At 36.8% G+C, this 7,854-nt stretch overlaps 1 pseudogene across 1 annotated transcript; it reads right to left on the bottom strand.

Annotated features, from left to right (window-relative positions):
• Positions 1–845: 845 nt before the first annotated feature.
• Positions 846–2,348, bottom strand: LOC306669785 (rho GTPase-activating protein 29-like; annotated as a pseudogene). Its single transcript has one exon. The product of its transcript is annotated as a rho GTPase-activating protein 29-like (transcript).
• Between the last annotated feature and the right edge of the window lie 5,506 nt (positions 2,349–7,854).

A 7,854-nucleotide genomic window follows, 5' to 3' on the forward strand; every position in this document is an offset into this window, starting at 1 on the left:
ATTTAAAAGTAGGTTTAAGTGCATTTTCTTTGTACAATTTAACCCATAACTGGCAAATTTGGTCCAATAGTACTCAGCCCAGGAAATTCAACTTCTTAAGCGAAGCTCCCCCGCCATGCTCTCTTTCTTTAGGGCAGACACTGTTAGTCTGCCGAATAAAATCTCCTGTGTGAGTTCTGGGTCCAGAGTGGTTTGTCTGGGCGCCTTTTCACTTTTCAGTAGGGGTATCTTTTCTATTAAGTCCTTCAAGGGTAGGATTATTGCAAAACTTGTCTGCACTAACCTTCCTCACATTTCTGCTGTTTCTCTCACTAGGACGGCTTGCATGAAATAACCTATCTACAGGCAAACTTACAGGTCTAATCTTGATCCTTGGTGTATGCCTCTGCATATTGTTTGTTGCTCTATCACATTTCAAAATAGGTGGCTTACTGGTTTTAAAAATATTGTTCATCTTTTGGGATAATGATTCAAGTTCTTTGTTATGAATGGGACATGCATCACATTTTTCCAATGCATTTTGATTGTGTTCTGACACCTCAAATGATGTAGCTAATTCAAAATTTTTGCTTTCATTATCTGCAATGCGGATATCTTCCTTTGAAGAAAAATATAGTGGCTTCATGGAATGTTCTGAGTTTCTTTCTTCTGATAACAGAGGTTTTGAAGGACAGTTTTGATCAACCCTAGGTGTAATGCCACCTGCACTACACATAACATCTTGAGGCTGTAGGGACCCATTGAAGATCTTCTGTGAGTAAGTAATGAGGAACTCTACCAACAATGCCTAATTTGAATATTTAGCAAGGGATGAGGTGGTGACAGGAGTGGTTGTGAGCCTTGTCCTAATGAGACTGAGTCCAAATTCTCAAATTTTTGGAGTTCATCTTATTTTCTTCTGCATGATCTACTACCCGCTTAAGATGTGCAATGAGGTAATGAAGACTGTTAAAATTTGATGTTGGCAATTGTCTTAGAAGGTCCTTGCTTTTTAGAAGAATTTGGTTTATTTCTATACCCATATCTGGACATTTTTTGTCCCCCGGGTTATCCTTTTTGGTTTCTTGTTCTTCATTAACATGTTGGATCTCTTTTGCAAGGCCTGTAAATTCCTTATATAATCAGAATAAAATAAATGTTTCTGGGAGCTGTCAAGGTATAATTTTAAGATCCCACAAATGTCATGTGAATCAAATGTTGAAATGTCTACTAAGTGCATTCATTCTCCAAAGCTTGACACAGTTTTTCAGTTTTTGTTTTGTTTCCACTAACATGATAAATTCCCTGTAAACACAAGGCTCTATTTTCAATCTCTGAGGCACATATTTGGAGAATAAAAGGAATGCCATCTGGTTCCTTTTTTGCAACTTGTGTGAATTGAGCTCCAAATAAGTGTATTTTTCCCAGGAGTTTCTGATGACCACAGATAATGATTAAGTTTTCCAAACATTTTTGATGACAAACAAGGAGATACTCTTCACATTCAATACCTTGGAATACTATAATGCCTTCACAACCTGCATTTTGTGGGGAAATCTCAATTTTCGGAACTTATGAGTGACAGCTGCTTTTGACGTTAATGTCTTCTTAAATTCTCCAAGGGAATTGGGTTCAGCTTCTGAAGGGGAAGGTAGCTTTCTTTCATCTAAATCATCTGCAGAAGACATGGTTCCACTGAATGGAGTTTGTGGAAGTTTTTGATGAAATTCTCCTGGACTTACAGATTCTGAATCCAAGATCTAGATTCACTGCTCCCTCTAGTACTCTGAGTCACTAACCATCCCAAATGCCCCTGATCGTATGAAAGAAAAACCAGTTAGGTCTGCACTGTTAGAGCATCTGTCCTCTTCAATTTTATTACAACTGTCAGGAAGGCACACAACATCCTCTATAGAGTTAACAGGGCCATATCTAGATGTCTGGGAACTATTCGTTAATGGTTTATGTACATTCCCATCAACTTTTTCTTCTTCAGTTGAATTTAAGGCCTTCACAAATTCACTGTACGCTTGGCCTGGATCATGAAGTTTGGCATTACCAGAGAGAAACTGTGAACTCAAGGCAAGGGAGGTAGCCTGCAGTTGCTGCATCTGAAAGAGGTTAACTGTTACAGCTTTAAGGGTAAGATCATACTAGAAAACAAGTGTCCTGAATTGTGTTAAAATTTCTCTTTTGGTATTTTCAAGATCATTTCGTCTTTCTTCAACATTTGTTACACAAACTTTGTAGAGTTCATTTGCTGCTTCTACTTTTTGAAGAGCTTTTTCTTCCAACCTTCGTTTTTTTTCTAATGGCTTATTGAGATTTTTTGCTAATCTACCACTTGAGCACTGGTGCTCCTCCTCTGCACAAAAACATGGAAGATTTTGATTTTTCATATCCATCTTGATGTTGCATCAAGAGAAGTTTCTGTTTCGAGCACTTTATTTTGTTCCTGTTCCAAAGTTCCTTTATTTTTCTATTTCATTTTCCCCCCAGTAAAGACCGTACAAATTTGTTGGCTTGGAGAGCTGAAATTGTTGTAAAAGGTGACTATTTTTTATGTGATTGAAGAGAGCACTGAAATAGAAAACTGTAGTTGGCATAAACTCCTGTAGTCCAAAGTTAACTCTAGTTGCCTCTGTCAACTTTACAATATTTCGGGTGGACTCCAATTCCAAGTTAAGCTTTTTTTAAACCCATGACACTATTATGGGGCACAACTTAAGAACAGACCCATCACCACTGAGAAGTCCAAATTTGAGTGTTTATTAAGCTGGCCAGCTGACTGTCTCACACAATGCCCCAAAAATGGCTATTGGGAGAACAGCCCTGACCATAGGGTTGTAGGGATTCTTATACCAAAAATAACATCAATCATAAGTGTCTGTTGCTATGATTTGAAATTACAAACTAACATCATGAGATCATCAACAGAGGGGGAAGTGGGTCAAAATGACCCTTACCTAGGTACAAACTAAAGAATGGTTACTAACATCCACACAATCACTGTTCATGGTACATTGTTTAGGAGCAATAGGAATCAAGAGAGTACTTTTTCTTTACATAGGGATTGTCATTCTGTATTGTTAAACAGGTCACACTAAGTAACTGATGATGGGTACAGAGGCTGGGTGTTCCCATGGGAGAAGCTTATTTCCTACATAACATGGACTCTCCGAGCAAAATGGAGTCTGTTTAGTCATTTCCCTTAGAGTCTGGCCTATAACATTCTCATGGAGTCAGATCTGTCAGCCCATCACAACACTATATTCTTTGTATATTTTGACCTTGTTTTAGCATATGACAAGGTCAATTCAACAGAGTCAGTGTTCTTAACAGCACACGGTCTAATATTTTAGGAGAAAAATTTCGTTTTTCTTTGGTTAACTCGACTGAGCCCTCAGAAATGTTAAAATTATTTTTCTGAGAAACAGGCAGTTGTAAGGATGAATCATTGCCTACATCTCCCATAAGGAAGTTTGTAAAGCTATTCCCAAAGGTAAATACCAAAGTTTCAATGGAAGAAAAACACTTCCATTTTTGTTTTATTCATTAACTTCTGTAAATTCACAACTTTCACTTTTGCAGTAAGCATTTCTGTAGCATTTTTAAGATCAACAGAATTGAGGTTCTGATGCTTATATATGAATGACTTTTTTAAAACAACCTGAAAGAATAGCTTCTTTCAAATACAGCAACATAGGGGAGAACTTCCTGATATCATTCACCAACTCCTGGATGTAGTCCGGATTAAAATGAAGTTAGAGTTTACCAATTTCTGTCCCATTTCAGAAGCTGTAACATCAGTAGAGATGGCCTGAAAACCAAATGCGTTTTCTCTTTGCCTTTTTCTGTTTGTGAGCAATCACCCTCTCATTTAACAGAAAAACTGAAATCCTCGGCCTTGTACTAGTCAGACTGAAATTTCAGGAAACTTCACCAAACTTCCAAAAAAGATTCCAGTGGGAGACACGGACGTGAAGATCCCGGTAAGGAAACCCAGGAGTAAAAGTAAAAGAGCCCCCGAACTCCGCAGGGAGGCGATGAACGCGACCGGCTAGAAAACGGAAAGAAACTGTGAACGCTGGGTGGGGAGACCTAGATGAGGAGGAAAGTCCGCCCGCAAATCTCGCCCACGGCTCCCGCGGAGTCACCCCACTCGGCTGCTCAGCAAGGTTCGCGACCGCCTCGCTCATGTGCGCGCATTGCCAGGGTCCTAACCTCCTCAGGACCCCGCCCCGCCCGCCCGCAGCCGCCTCCTCCCGGCACCGCACGGCTTCCCCGACCCGGAGGGCAACTGGCCGGCGGTGGCGCTGCAGTCCCGAACCCCCGTCAGTCGCCAGAGCGAGCACTGCTGTTCTACACTCACCGCGACGCTCCATCCCGCGTCCAGGACACTGATGCCAGCGAACGCTCACGGCAGCCGTCCCAAGGCTGGAGCTCGCTGCCCCCAAACCCCACGCATGGCCCGCTGGCGCCCGGCCACGCCGCCACTTCCCCGGCAGTCACCGCCAGGACCGCGCCCCCGCGTACGCCACGCCCCCTGATGTTTTGAGTGGCATATATTACTTATTAATGGCAGTATTATTTGTATAACTTTATGAGTCTTGAAACATTGTATAATGAGTTTAAATGAATAAATACACAAATTCGAAATGTGATGAAAATGTTTCAAGACTTTAACATATATAAATGAATAAACAACCTAAGTGTGAGGATACTAAAAATTATACTATTGCTTAATTTGTAGCTGTGTTGAAATTGCCACTACTATTTACAGATTCTGCAGAGAACACATAAAAAAATCTACTTATAGATTCTTTCTGAGGAAAAGGAGATAAGTTGTTTTAAATATTTAAATAAAATGGGATAATATGCTGAGACAAAGAGAAATTTAAAGGTAAATGAGATGTTCTGTAATGCCTTGATTCTAGAAATAGTGATAATTTAAATGTGCATATAATTAATTGAATGCAATAAAATAATTTAATGAGAAAATATTCATGCATTCAAGAGAACTTCAAATCACTGATAGAGATTATAACTTCCTTTATTGCAGATGGAAATTGGCATTTTTGGACATTTTCTTTGTCGTTTTTGTTTTAAAGTACCTCAAGTGAGTCAAATTTACAACCACATATTTCAAATGCTGTTCAACTGAATGCACTTGTTAGGACCATTTCAATAAAGAACAGTAGGAAATTCAAGGAATAAAATGTAATTTTTTTTTCAAATAAGATGTCCCTAAATATGTACAGCAAAGTTTGGTTAATTCATTGTCTCAGGAGTGTCTTTACAAGCCCTATAAATCTATTTCTGTTTTCTGCCATTTTCTGTAGCATCATCTCCCTGAACTGTAGTCACAGAGTAGAGGCTAAATTCTCATACACCATTACTCAAAGGGAGAAAATGATTCTTCTTCTGAGTTCATTTCTAAAGGACAAAACTTTGCCAAAAACTAGACCTGAAACACTTTTCTACTTCTGAACTTACTACTGACAAGGGATGCAGATCCATTTTTAATTACCCTAGACCAAATAATATTTACTTGAGGTATCAGAAACAAAAGTACAAGAACAAATGCATATATACAACACATTAAACATCTATTTTTTTAAGAGTCTCTTAAGCATTTTCTTTCCTATAGTATAATCATTCTTTTACTAACTCACATTTGAGGTTTTAAAAAACATTATATATACCTAAAGTAATAACTTTTTCCATATCTAAACCAACTAATACACATATCTATATATCAGTACAATTAGGATCATGTATGTGTACATCCATGTGAGACACTGAGGAAATGAGAGAAAGAGACAGAGCGATACAGAAACAGAGACACAGAAACCATATGACAATATGCTTAGGCTTTCAATTCTTATCTTCAGGTTAGCGTAATGAAAAAGCTTCACCTGTTGGTTGTTTATGCTTAGACTGGTATATTCTGTTTCTGTTAAAATTTTCATTGTATTTTTTACCCTTTTAACTATAAAAAACACAACACTTAAACAGAACCAGGTAACTCTTTGGGGGATAAATATTTTTTTCATGATGTTCTCATTTCCTTGGAAAGTAACTCAAAGTATTTTCAGTACTTTTGGAATGCATCATTTTTAATATTTAGGACAGTGTATCATTACTACAAAGATATTATCTAAGAGATTATAAGGTTTATTGGTGCTTTGGGAGCAGGATATATTAAGGAAGTTTGTTAAAGAGAGAATTACATCACATGAACATGGCAGTAATGCAAGAAAAGTAGACACAACTATGTCCTCAGTTAAACAAGATCTAGAAAAACCAGTCAGATGTTCAGACACATAAAGAAAAATAGGACTTAGTCCTACATCTTCATTCCTTAATAGCCTTTAGTTTGGAACAACTTGGTATGGAAAAGGTCTTATGAGAAAATGTAATAACAACTGAAAAGATTGTTTAGAAATTCTGTTTTATTTTTGAGGAACCAACATTCATATTTCTATATTGGCTTGCCTCATTTTATAGTTCTATTTGAAATGAACAAGGGTTTCTAACTCTTCAAGCCCTTCAACATATCTATTATTTCCTCCTTCATTTTAATTTTATTTTAACTGACATGTAAAAATAAAATTATAGCTTGGTATAATGGCACATGCCTGTAATCCCAGCAATTTGAGATGTTAAGGCAGGAGGATCACATGTTCAAGGCCAGACTAGGCAACTTAGCGAGATGCACAGGAAACTCAAAATAAAAAGAACGTGTATGTAGCTCACTGATAAAGCACATTTTTATCACTAAGTTACACCTGGTATGTGAGCAGAATAAATAAATAAATAAAATTTTACATATTTGTGGAATTTCTTGTAGTGTTTAAATATGTACACAATATGTAATTCTGTATTTCAGGGTGTTTCACATTTTCTTCACCATTCAGCAGTTGATGAAACACTTAGGATGTTCTTATTGGCTATTGTAAATAGTGCTGCAGTAAACGTAACAGTGCAGATATCTCATTGACATTCTGTTTTTATGTCCTTTGGATGTATACACAGTAGTGGGATTGCTAGATCTTATAGTAGTTTTATTTTTAATTTTTTGAGGAACTTCCACACTGTTCTGCAATAATGACCATACTCATTTACATTCCCAGATACTATGTTCAAGAGTTCTATTTCCTCCACATTCTCTCCAACATTCTAATCTTTTGTCCTTGTAATCATAGACATTCTTAGTAGAGGGAGATGATATCCTTTTATTTTTTTATTTACATTTCTCTGACAATTAGTGACATAATATATTTTTTCACATACCAGTTGGTCATTTGTTTTGTTTTGGGAAATGTATTTTTAGTTATAGATTTATGTCAGACTTTTTCCTAATGAGTTTTTGGATTTTTTTCATGTAGCCTAGGTATTAACCCTTTGTTGGATCTATACTTGCAAATATTTTCTCTCACTCTATATGTTGCCTCTTCACTCTGTTGTTCCCCTTTTGCTGCATGCACAGAAACTTTTGATTCAATGTAATCCCATTTATTTTATTTTAATAATTTATTTAAGGATTTATTAATATTCCACAGTTTTTCATCTACCTGCACATTTTTTGCTTTTTCTTTAAATTGCTTAAATATTCTATTAATTCCTGCACATACAAAATTTATGTCTCCTTCTATTTCCTCTCTCTTCTTCTGTCAAGTCATTTTATATTACTAGTGGAAAGTTAAAGATGTTATAATAGAGGTATGGGATATTATCAGAAAAAAATACTTTAAAAGGTCACGTAGTTCATACAACTTTATATATTTTAATTGCCTATTTTGCTTTCATTTTCTGTGCATTTGGCAGTTTTCCTCAAAAAAATCCTTCCACTTTCCAATTCCCGGAGCCATG

The sequence above is a fragment of the Sciurus vulgaris genome (genome assembly GCF_902686455.1).
Source record: "Sciurus vulgaris genome assembly, chromosome: 9".
NCBI lineage: Eukaryota > Metazoa > Chordata > Mammalia > Rodentia > Sciuridae > Sciurus > Sciurus vulgaris.